This window comes from Schistocerca cancellata, chromosome 1, assembly GCF_023864275.1.
Source record: "Schistocerca cancellata isolate TAMUIC-IGC-003103 chromosome 1, iqSchCanc2.1, whole genome shotgun sequence".
In the NCBI taxonomy this organism is placed as follows: Eukaryota; Metazoa; Arthropoda; class Insecta; order Orthoptera; family Acrididae; genus Schistocerca; species Schistocerca cancellata.
Genome location: NC_064626.1, coordinates 90,928,312 through 90,941,848, shown reverse-complemented (window position 1 = coordinate 90,941,848; position 13,537 = coordinate 90,928,312).

The following is a 13,537-nucleotide window of genomic DNA, read 5'->3' as shown; positions in this document are numbered from 1 at the left end:
ATTTCTGTGTTTCATCGTTGTTTTGAAGGTCCAAGGGATACAGTAACCCTGCAATGGTGCATCGGAATCTAATACTGCTGTCCCAGGAAAGGCTCAAAGCACGAACTATTAGAAGAGTTACTCCTCTTGTAAATACGTCGACATTTTGATATTTGTATTCAATATCGTTGCAATTTCTGTTTTTCATCGTTGATTTGAAGGTCCAGGGGACACAGTAAACCTGTAGTGGTGCATCGGAATCTAATACTGGTGTCCCAGGAAAGGCTCAAAACACGAATTATTAGAAGAGTTACTCCTCTTGTAAACAAGTCGACATTTTGCCTTTTGTATTCAATATCGATGCAATTTCTGTGTTTCATCGCTGATTTGAAGGTCCAAGGGATACAGTAAACCTGCAATGGTGCATCGGAATCCAATACTGCTGTCCCAGGAAAGGCTCATAGCACGAACTATTAGAAGAGTTACTCCTCGTGTAAATAAGTCGACATTTTGCGTTTTGTATTCAATATCGATGCCATTTCTGTGTTTCATCGTTGATTTGAAGGTCCAAGGGATACAGTAAACATGCAATGGTGCATCGGAATCTAATACTGCTGTCCCAGGAAAGGCTCAAAGCACGAACTATTAGAAGAGTTACTCCTCTTGTAATGTAAGTTGACATTTTGCCTTTTGTATTCAATATCGATGCAATTTCTGTGTTTCATCGTTGATTTGAAGGTCCAAGGGATACAGTAAACCTGCAATGGTGCATCGGAATCTAATACTGCTGTCCCAGGAAAGGCTCAAAACACCAACTATTAAAAGAGTTGCTCCTCTTGTAAATAAGTCGACATTTTGCCTTTTGTATTCAATATCGATGCAATTTCTATGTTTCATCGTTGATTTGAAGGTCCAAGAGATACAGTAAACCTGCAATGGTGCATCGGAATCTAATACTGCTGTCCCAGGACGGGCTCAAAGCACGAACTATTAGAAGAGTTGCTCCTCTTGTAATCAAGTCGACATTTTGCCTTTTGTATTCAGTATCGATGCAATTTCTGTGTATCATCGTTGATTTGAAGGTCCAAGGGATACAGTAAACCTGCAAATGTGCATCGGAATCTAATACTGCTGTCCCAGGATAGGCTCAAAACACGAACTATTAGAAGAGTTACTCCGCTTGTAAATAAGTCGACATTTTGCCTTTTGTATTCAATATCGATGCAATTTCTGTGTTTCATCGTTGATATGAAACTCCAAGCGGTACAGTAAACCTGCAATGGTGCATCGGAATCTAATACTGCTGTTCCAGGAAAGGCCCAATGCACGAACTATTAGAAGAGTTACTCCTCTTTTAAATAAGTCGACATTTTGCCTTTTGTATTCAATATCGATGCAATTTCTGTGTTTCATCGTTGATTTGAAGCTCCAAGCGGTACATTAAACCTTCAATGGTGCATCTGAATCTAATACTGCTGTTCCAGGAAAGGCTCAAAGCACGAACTATTAGAGGAGTTGCTCCTCTTGTAAATAAGTCGACATTTTGCCTTTTGTATTCAATATCGATGCAATTTCGGTGTTTCATCGTTGATTTGAAGGTCCAAGGGATACAGTAAACCTGCAATGGTGCATCGGAATCTAATACTGCTGTCCCAGGAATGGCTCAAAGCACGAACAATTAGATGAGTTACTCCTCTTGTAATGTAAGTTGACATTTTGCCTTTTGTATTCAATTTCGATGCAATTTCTGCGTTTCATTGTGGATGTGAACGGCCAAGGGATACAGTAAACCTGCAATGGTGCATCGGAATCTAATACTGCTGTCCCAGGAAAGGCTCAAACACGAACTATTAGAAGAGTTACTCCTTTTGTAAATAAGTCGACATTTTGCCTTTTGTATTCAATATCGACGTCATTTCTGTGTTTCATCGTTGTTTTGAAGGTCCAAGGGATACAGTAACCCTGCAATGGTGCATCGGAATCTAATACTGCTGTCCCAGGAAAGGCTCAAAGCACGAACTATTAGAAGAGTTACTCCTCTTGTAAATACGTCGACATTTTGATATTTGTATTCAATATCGTTGCAATTTCTGTTTTTCATCGTTGATTTGAAGGTCCAGGGGACACAGTAAACCTGTAGTGGTGCATCGGAATCTAATACTGGTGTCCCAGGAAAGGCTCAAAACACGAACTATTAGAAGAGTTACTCCTCTTGTAAACAAGTCGACATTTTGGCTTTTGTATTCAATATCGATGCAATTTCTGTGTTTCATCGCTGATTTGAAGGTCCAAGGGATACAGTAAACCTGCAATGGTGCATCGGAATCTTATACTGCTGTCACAGGAAAGGCTCAAAGCATGAACTATTAGAAGAGTTACTCCTCCTGTAAATAAGTCGACATTTTGCATTTTGTATTCAATATCCATGCAATTTCTGTGTTTCATCGTTGATTTGAAGGTCCAAGGGATACAGTAAACCTGTAATGGTGCATCGGAATCTAATACTGCTGTCTCAGGAAAGGCTCAAAGCACGAACTATTGGAAGAGGTACTCTTCTTGTAAATAAGTCGACATTTTGCCTTTTTTATTCAATATCGATTCAATTTCTGTGTTTCATCGTTGATTTGAAGGTCCAGGGGACACAGTAAACCTGTAGTGGTGCATCGGAATCTAATACTGGTGTCCCAGGAAAGGCTCAAAACACGAACTATTAGAAGAGTTACTCCTCTTGTAAATAAGTCGACATTTTGCCTTTTGTATTCAATATCGATGCAATTTCTGTGTTTCATCGCTGATTTGAAGGTCCAAGGGATACAGTAAACCTGCAATGGTGCATCGGAATCCAATACTGCTGTCCCAGGAAAGGCTCATAGCACGAACTATTAGAAGAGTTACTCCTCGTGTAAATAAGTCGACATTTTGCGTTTTGTATTCAATATCGATGCCATTTCTGTGTTTCATCGTTGATTTGATGGTCCAAGGGATACAGTAAACATGCAATGGTGCATCGGAATCTAATACTGCTGTCCCAGGAAAGGCTCAAAGCACGAACTATTAGAAGAGTTACTCCTCTTGTAATGTAAGTTGACATTTTGCCTTTTGTATTCAATATCGATGCAATTTCTGTGTTTCATCGTTGATTTGAAGGACCAAGGGATACAGTAAACCTGCAATGGTGCATCGGAATCTAATACTGCTGTCCCAGGAAAGGCTCAAAACACCAACTATTAGAAGAGTTGCTCCTCTTGTAAATAAGTCGACATTTTGCCTTTTGTATTCAATATCGATGCAATTTCTGTGTTTCATCGTTGATTTGAAGGTCCAAGAGATACAGTAAACCTGCAATGGTGCATCGGAATCTAATACTGCTGTCCCAGGACGGGCTCAAAGCACGAACTATTAGAAGAGTTGCTCCTCTTGTAATCAAGTCGACATTTTGCCTTTTGTATTCAGTATCGATGCAATTTCTGTGTTTCATCGTTGATTTGAAGGTCCAAGGGATACAGTAAACCTGCAAATGTGCATCGGAATCTAATACTGCTGTCCCAGGATAGGCTCAAAGCACGAACTATTAGAAGAGTTACTCCTCTTGTAAATAAGTCGACATTTTGCCTTTTGTATTCAATATCGATGCAATTTCTGTGTTTCATCGTTGATTTGAAGGTCCAATGGATACAGTAAACCTGCAATGGTGCATCGGAATCTAATACTGCTGTCCCAGGAGAGGCTCAAAACACGAACTATTAGAAGAGTTACACCTCTTGTAAATAAGTCGACATTTTGCCTTTTGTATTCTAGATCGATGCAATTTCTGTGTTTCATCGTTGATTTGAAGGTCCAAGGGATACAGTAAACAAGCAATGGTGCATCGGAATCTAATACTGCTGTCCCAGGAAAGGCTCAAAGCACGAACTATTGGAAGGGTTACTCCTCTTGTAAATAAGTCGACATTTTGCCTTTTGTATTCAATATCGATGCAATTTCAGTGTTTCATCGTTGATTTGAAGGTCCAAGGGATACAGTAAACCTGGATTGGTGCATCGTAATCTAATACTGCTGTCCCAGGTTAGGCTCAAAGCACGAACTATTAAAGGAGTTGCTCCTCTTGTAAATAAGTCGATATTTTGCGTTTTGTATTCAATATCGATGCCACTTCTGTGTTTCATCGTTGATTTGAAGGTCCAAGGGATACAGTAAACATGCAATGGTGCATCGGAATCTAATACTGCTGTCCCAGGAAAGGCTCAAAGCACGAACAATTAGATGAGTTACTCCTCTTGTAATGTAAGTTGACATTTTGCCTTTTGTATTCAATATCGATGCAATTTCTGCGTGTTATCGTTGATGTGAACGTCCAAGGGATACAGTAAACCTGCAATGGTGCATCGGAATCTAATTCTGCTGTCCCAGGAAAGGCTCGAACACGAACTATTAGAAGAGTTACTCCTTTTGTAAATAAGTCGACATTTTGCCTTTTGTATTCAATATCGACGTCATTTCTGTGTTTCATCGTTGATTTGAAGGTCCAAGGGATACAGTAACCCTGCAATGGTGCATCGGAATCTAATACTGCTGTCCCAGGAAAGGCTCAAAGCACGAACTATTAGAAGAGTTACTCCTCTTGTAAATACGTCGACATTTTGATATTTGTATTCAATATCGTTGCAATTTCTGTTTTTCATCGTTGATATGAAGGTCCAGGGGACACAGTAAACCTGTAGTGGTGCATCGGAATCTAATACTGGTGTCCCAGGAAAGGCTCAAAACACGAACTATTAGAAGAGTTACTCCTCTTGTAAATAAGTCGACATTTTGCCTTTTGTATTCAATATCGATGCAATTTCTGTGTTTCGTCGCTGACTTGAAGGTCCAAGGGATACAGTAAACCTGCAATGGTGCATCGGAATCCAATACTGCTGTCCCAGGAAAGGCTCATAGCACGAACTATTAGAAGAGTTACTCCTCGTGTAAATAAGTCGACATTTTGCGTTTTGTATTCAATATCGATGCCATTTCTGTGTTTCATCGTTGATTTGAAGGTCCAAGGGATACAGTAAACATGCAATGGTGCATCGGAATCTAATACTGCTGTCCCAGGAAAGGCTCAAAGCACGAACTATTAGAAGAGTTACTCCTCTTGTAATGTAAGTTGACATTTTGCCTTTTGTATTCAATATCGATGCAATTTCTGTGTTTCATCGTTGATTTGAAGGTCCAAGGGATACAGTAAACCTGCAATGGTGCATCGGAATCTAATACTGCTGTCCCAGGAAAGGCTCAAAACACCAACTATTAAAAGAGTTGCTCCTCTTGTAAATAAGTCGACATTTTGCCTTTTGTATTCAATATCGATGCAATTTCTGTGTTTCATCGTTGATTTGAAGGTCCAGGAGATACAGTATACCTGCAATGGTGCATCGGAATCTAATACTGCTGTCCCAGGACGGGCTCAAAGCACGAACTATTAGAAGAGTTGCTCCTCTTGTAATCAAGTCGACATTTTGCCTTTTGTATTCAGTATCGATGCAATTTCTGTGTTTCATCGTTGATTTGAAGGTCCAAGGGATACAGTAAACCTGCAAATGTGCATCGGAATCTAATACTGCTGTCCCAGGATAGGCTCAAAGCACGAACTATTAGAAGAGTTACTCCTCTTGTAAATAAGTCGACATTTTGCCTTTTGTATTCAATATCGATGCAATTTCTGTGTTTCATCGTTGATATGAAACTCCAAGCGGTACAGTAAACCTGCAATGGTGCATCGGAATCTAATACTGCTGTTCCAGGAAAGGCCCAATGCACGAACTATTAGAAGAGTTACTCCTCTTTTAAATAAGTCGACATTTTGCCTTTTGTATTCAATATCGATGCAATTTCTGTGTTTCATCGTTGATTTGAAGCTCCAAGCGGTACATTAAACCTTCAATGGTGCATCTGAATCTAATACTGCTGTTCCAGGAAAGGCTCAAAGCACGAACTATTAGAGGAGTTGCTCCTCTTGTAAATAAGTCGACATTTTGCCTTTTGTATTCAATATCGATGCAATTTCGGTGTTTCATCGTTGATTTGAAGGTCCAAGGGATACAGTAAACCTGCAATGGTGCATCGGAATCTAATACTGCTGTCCCAGGAATGGCTCAAAGCACGAACAATTAGATGAGTTACTCCTCTTGTAATGTAAGTTGACATTTTGCCTTTTGTATTGAATTTCGATGCAATTTCTGCGTTTCATCGTTGATGTGAACGGCCAAGGGATACAGTAAACCTGCAATGGTGCATCGGAATCTAATACTGCTGTCCCAGGAAAGGCTCAAACACGAACTATTAGAAGAGTTACTCCTTTTGTAAATAAGTCGACATTTTGCCTTTTGTATTCAATATCGACGTCATTTCTGTGTTTCATCGTTGTTTTGAAGGTCCAAGGGATACAGTAACCCTGCAATGGTGCATCGGAATCTAATACTGCTGTCCCAGGAAAGGCTCAAAGCACGAACTATTAGAAGAGTTACTCCTCTTGTAAATACGTCGACATTTTGATATTTGTATTCAATATCGTTGCAATTTCTGTTTTTCATCGTTGATTTGAAGGTCCAGGGGACACAGTAAACCTGTAGTGGTGCATCGGAATCTAATACTGGTGTCCCAGGAAAGGCTCAAAACACGAACTATTAGAAGAGTTACTCCTCTTGTAAACAAGTCGACATTTTGCCTTTTGTATTCAATATCGATGCAATTTCTGTGTTTCATCGCTGATTTGAAGGTCCAAGGGATACAGTAAACCTGCAATGGTGCATCGGAATCCAATACTGCTGTCCCAGGAAAGGCTCATAGCACGAACTATTAGAAGAGTTACTCCTCGTGTAAATAAGTCGACATTTTGCGTTTTGTATTCAATATCGATGCCATTTCTGTGTTTCATCGTTGATTTGAAGGTCCAAGGGATACAGTAAACATGCAATGGTGCATCGGAATCTAATACTGCTGTCCCAGGAAAGGCTCAAAGCACGAACTATTAGAAGAGTTACTCCTCTTGTAATGTAAGTTGACATTTTGCCTTTTGTATTCAATATCGATGCAATTTCTGTGTTTCATCGTTGAATTGAAGGTCCAAGGGATACAGTAAACCTGCAATGGTGCATCGGAATCTAATACTGCTGTCCCAGGAAAGGCTCAAAACACCAACTATTAAAAGAGTTGCTCCTCTTGTAAATAAGTCGACATTTTGCCTTTTGTATTCAATATCGATGCAATTTCTATGTTTCATCGTTGATTTGAAGGTCCAAGAGATACAGTAAACCTGCAATGGTGCTTCGGAATCTAATACTGCTGTCCCAGGACGGGCTCAAAGCACGAACTATTAGAAGAGTTGCTCCTCTTGTAATCAAGTCGACATTTTGCCTTTTGTATTCAGTATCGATGCAATTTCTGTGTATCATCGTTGATTTGAAGGTCCAAGGGATACAGTAAACCTGCAAATGTGCATCGGAATCTAATACTGCTGTCCCAGGATAGGCTCAAAACACGAACTATTAGAAGAGTTACTCCTCTTGTAAATAAGTCGACATTTTGCCTTTTGTATTCAATATCGATGCAATTTCTGTGTTTCATCGTTGATATGAAACTCCAAGCGGTACAGTAAACCTGCAATGGTGCATCGGAATCTAATACTGCTGTTCCAGGAAAGGCCCAATGCACGAACTATTAGAAGAGTTACTCCTCTTTTAAATAAGTCGACATTTTGCCTTTTGTATTCAATATCGATGCAATTTCTGTGTTTCATCGTTGATTTGAAGCTCCAAGCGGTACATTAAACCTTCAATGGTGCATCTGAATCTAATACTGCTGTTCCAGGAAAGGCTCAAAGCACGAACTATTAGAGGAGTTGCTCCTCTTGTAAATAAGTCGACATTTTGCCTTTTGTATTCAATATCGATGCAATTTCGGTGTTTCATCGTTGATTTGAAAGTCCAAGGGATACAGTAAACCTGCAATGGTGCATCGGAATCTAATACTGCTGTCCCAGGAATGGCTCAAAGCACGAACAATTAGATGAGTTACTCCTCTTGTAATGTAAGTTGACATTTTGCCTTTTGTATTCAATTTCGATGCAATTTCTGCGTTTCATCGTTGATGTGAACGGCCAAGGGATACAGTAAACCTGCAATGGTGCATCGGAATCTAATACTGCTGTCCCAGGAAAGGCTCAAACACGAACTATTAGAAGAGTTACTCCTTTTGTAAATAAGTCGACATTTTGCCTTTTGTATTCAATATCGACGTCATTTCTGTGTTTCATCGTTGTTTTGAAGGTCCAAGGGATACAGTAACCCTGCAATGGTGCATCGGAATCTAATACTGCTGTCCCAGGAAAGGCTCAAAGCACGAACTATTAGAAGAGTTACTCCTCTTGTAAATACGTCGACATTTTGATATTTGTATTCAATATCGTTGCAATTTCTGTTTTTCATCGTTGATTTGAAGGTCCAGGGGACACAGTAAACCTGTAGTGGTGCATCGGAATCTAATACTGGTGTCCCAGGAAAGGCTCAAAACACGAACTATTAGAAGAGTTACTCCTCTTGTAAACAAGTCGACATTTTGGCTTTTGTATTCAATATCGATGCAATTTCTGTGTTTCATCGCTGATTTGAAGGTCCAAGGGATACAGTAAACCTGCAATGGTGCATCGGAATCTTATACTGCTGTCACAGGAAAGGCTCAAAGCATGAACTATTAGAAGAGTTACTCCTCCTGTAAATAAGTCGACATTTTGCATTTTGTATTCAATATCCATGCAATTTCTGTGTTTCATCGTTGATTTGAAGGTCCAAGGGATACAGTAAACCTGTAATGGTGCATCGGAATCTAATACTGCTGTCTCAGGAAAGGCTCAAAGCACGAACTATTGGAAGAGGTACTCTTCTTGTAAATAAGTCGACATTTTGCCTTTTTTATTCAATATCGATTCAATTTCTGTGTTTCATCGTTGATTTGAAGGTCCAGGGGACACAGTAAACCTGTAGTGGTGCATCGGAATCTAATACTGGTGTCCCAGGAAAGGCTCAAAACACGAACTATTAGAAGAGTTACTCCTCTTGTAAATAAGTCGACATTTTGCCTTTTGTATTCAATATCGATGCAATTTCTGTGTTTCATCGCTGATTTGAAGGTCCAAGGGATACAGTAAACCTGCAATGGTGCATCGGAATCCAATACTGCTGTCCCAGGAAAGGCTCATAGCACGAACTATTAGAAGAGTTACTCCTCGTGTAAATAAGTCGACATTTTGCGTTTTGTATTCAATATCGATGCCATTTCTGTGTTTCATCGTTGATTTGATGGTCCAAGGGATACAGTAAACATGCAATGGTGCATCGGAATCTAATACTGCTGTCCCAGGAAAGGCTCAAAGCACGAACTATTAGAAGAGTTACTCCTCTTGTAATGTAAGTTGACATTTTGCCTTTTGTATTCAATATCGATGCAATTTCTGTGTTTCATCGTTGATTTGAAGGACCAAGGGATACAGTAAACCTGCAATGGTGCATCGGAATCTAATACTGCTGTCCCAGGAAAGGCTCAAAACACCAACTATTAGAAGAGTTGCTCCTCTTGTAAATAAGTCGACATTTTGCCTTTTGTATTCAATATCGATGCAATTTCTGTGTTTCATCGTTGATTTGAAGGTCCAAGAGATACAGTAAACCTGCAATGGTGCATCGGAATCTAATACTGCTGTCCCAGGACGGGCTCAAAGCACGAACTATTAGAAGAGTTGCTCCTCTTGTAATCAAGTCGACATTTTGCCTTTTGTATTCAGTATCGATGCAATTTCTGTGTTTCATCGTTGATTTGAAGGTCCAAGGGATACAGTAAACCTGCAAATGTGCATCGGAATCTAATACTGCTGTCCCAGGATAGGCTCAAAGCACGAACTATTAGAAGAGTTACTCCTCTTGTAAATAAGTCGACATTTTGCCTTTTGTATTCAATATCGATGCAATTTCTGTGTTTCATCGTTGATTTGAAGGTCCAATGGATACAGTAAACCTGCAATGTTGCATCGGAATCTAATACTGCTTTCCCTGGAAAGGCTCAAAGCACGAACTATTACAAGAGTTACTCCTCTTGTAAATAAGTCGACATTTTGCCTTTTGTATTCAATATCGATGCAATTTCTGTGTTTCATCGTTGATTTGAATGTCCAAGGGTTACAGTGAACCAGGAATGGTGCATCGGAATCTAATACTGCTGTCCCAGGAAAGTCTCAAAGCACGAACTATTCGAAGAGTAACTCCTCTTGTAAATAAATCGACATATTGCCTTTTGTATTCAATATCGATTCAATTTCTGTGTTTCATCTTCGATTTGAAGGTCCAAGCGATACAGTAAACTTGCAATGGTGCATCGGAATCTTATACTGCTGTCCCAGGAAAGGCTCAAAATACGAACTATTAGAAGAGTTACTCCTCTTGTAAAAAAGTCGACATTTCGCCTTTTGTATTCAATATCGATGCAATTTCTGTGTTTCATCGTTGTATTGAAGGTGAAAGGGGTACAGTAAACCTGCAATGGTGCATCGGAATCTAATACTGCTGTCCCAGGAAAGGCTCAAAGCTCGAAATATTAGAAGAGTTACTCCTCTTGTAAATAGGTCGACATTTTGCCTTTTGTATTCAGTATCGATGCAATATCTGTGTTTCATCGTTGATTTGAAGGTCCAAGGGATACAGTAAACCTGCAATGGTGCATCGGAATTTAATGCTGCTGTCCCAGGAAAGGCTCAAAGCACGAACTATTAGAAGAGTTACTCCTCTTTTAAATAAGTCGACATTTTGCCTTTTGTATTCAATATCGATGCAATTTCTGTGTTTCATCGTTGATTTGAAGGTCCAAGGGATACAGTAAACGTGCAATGGTGCATCGCAATCTAATACTGCTATCCCATGAAAGGCTAAAAGCACGAACTATTAAAAGAGTTACTCCTCTTGTAAATAAGTCGACATTTTGCCTATTGTATTCAATAACGATGCAATTTCTGTGTTTCATCGTTGATTTGAAGCTCCAAGCGGTACAGTAAAGCTGCAATGGTGCATCGGAATCTAATACTGCTGTCCCAGGAAAGGCTCAAAGCACGAACTATTAGAAGAGTTACTCCTCTTTTAAATAAGTCGACATTTTGCCTTTTGTAATAAATATCGATGCAATTTCTGTGTTTCATCGTTGATTTGAAGCTCCAAGCGGTACATTAAACCTTCAATGGTGCATCTGAATCTAATACTGCTGTCCCAGGAAAGGCTCAAAGCACGAACTATTAGAGGAGTTGCTCCTCTTGTAAATAAGTCGACATTTTGCCTTTTGTATTCAATATCGATGCAATTTCGGTGTTTCATCGTTGATTTGAAGGTCCAAGGGATACAGTAAACCTGCAATGGTGCATCGGAATCTAATACTGCTGTCCCAGGAAAGGCTCAAAGCACGAACAATTAGATGAGTTACTCCTCTTGTAATGTAAGTTGACATTTTGCCTTTTGTATTCAATATCGATGCAATTTCTGCGTTTCATCGTTGATGTGAACGGCCAAGGGATACAGTAAACCTGCAATGGTGCATCGGAATCTAATTCTGCTGTCCCAGGAAAGGCTCAAAGCACGAACTATTAGAGGAGTTGCTCCTCTTGTAAATAAGTCGACATTTTGCCTTTTGTATTCAATATCGATGCAATTTCGGTGTTTCATCGTTGATTTGAAGGTCCAAGGGATACAGTAAACCTGCAATGGTGCATCGGAATCTAATACTGCTGGCCCAGGAAAGGCTCAAACACGAACTATTAGAAGAGTTACTCCTTTTGTAAATAAGTCGACATTTTGCCTTTTGTATTCAATATCGACGTCATTTCTGTGTTTCATCGTTGATTTGAAGGTCCAAGGGATACAGTAACCCTGCAATGGTGCATCGGAATCTAATACTGCTGTCCCAGGAAAGGCTCAAAGCACGAACTATTAGAAGAGTTACTCCTCTTGTAAATACGTCGACATTTTGATATTTGTATTCAATATCGTTGCGATTTCTGTTTTTCATCGTTGATTTGAAGGTCCAGGGGACACAGTAAACCTGTAGTGGTGCATCGGAATCTAATACTGGTGTCCCAGGAAAGGCTCAAAGCACGAACTATTAGAAGAGTTACTCCTCTTGTAAATAAGTCGACATTTTGCCTTTTGTATTCAATATCGTTGCGATTTCTGTGTTTCATCGTTGATTTGAAGGTCCAAGGCATACAGTAAACCTGCAATGGTGCATCGGAATCTTATACTGCTGTCACAGGAAAGGCTCAAAGCATGAACTATTAGAAGAGTTACTCCTCCTGTAAATAAGTCGACATTTTGCATTTTGTATCCAATATCCATGCAATTACTGTGTTTCATCGTTGATTTGAAGGTCCAGGGGATACAGTAAACCTGTAATGGTGCATCGGAATCTAATACTGCTGTGTCAGGAAAGGCTCAAAGCACGAACTATTGGAAGAGGTACTCTTCTTGTAAATAAGTCGACATTTTGCCTTTTTTATTCAATATCGATTCAATTTCTGTGTTTCATCGTTGATTTGAAGGCCCAAGGGATACAGTAAACCTGCAATGGTGCATCGGAATCTTATACTGCTTTCCCAGGAAAGGCTCAAAGCAGGAACTATTAGAAGAGTCACTCCTCTTTTAAATAAGTCAGCATTTTGCATTTTGTATTCAATATCGATGCAATTTCTGTGTTTCATCATTGATTTGATGGTCCAAAGGATACAGTAAACCTGCAATGGCGCATCGGAATCTAATACTGCTGTCCCAGGAAAGGCTCAAAGCACGAACAATTAGATGAGTTACTCCACTTGTAATGTAAGTTGACATTTTGCCTTTTGTATTCAATATCGATGCAATTTCTGCGTTTCATCGTTGATGTGAACGTCCAAGGGGAACAGTAAACCTGCAATGGTGCATCGGAATCTAATACTGCTCTCCCAGGAAAGGCTCAAACACGAACTATTAGAAGAGTTACTCCTTTTGTAAATAAGTCGACATTTTGCGTTTTGTATTCAATATCGACGTCATTTCTGTGTTTCATCGTTGATTTGAAGGTCCAAGGGATACTGTAACCCTGCAATGGTGCATCGGAATCTAATACTGCTGTCCCAGGAAAGGCTCAAAGCACGAACAATTAGAAGAGTTACTCCTCTTGTAAATACGTCGACATTTTGATATTTGTATTCAATATCGTTGCGATTTCTGTTTTTCATCGTTGATTTGAAGGTCCAGGGAACACAGTAAACCTGTAGTGGTGCATCGGAATCTAATACTGCTGTCCCAGGAAAGGCTCAAATCACGAACTATTAGAAGAGTTACTCCTCTTTTAAATAAGTCGACATTTTGCCTTTTGTATTCAATATCGATGCAATTTCTGTGTTTCATCGTTGATTTGAAGCTCCAAGCGGTACATTAAACCTTCAATGGTGCATCGGAATCTAATACTGGCGTCCCAGGAAAGGCTCAAAACACGAACTATTAGAAGA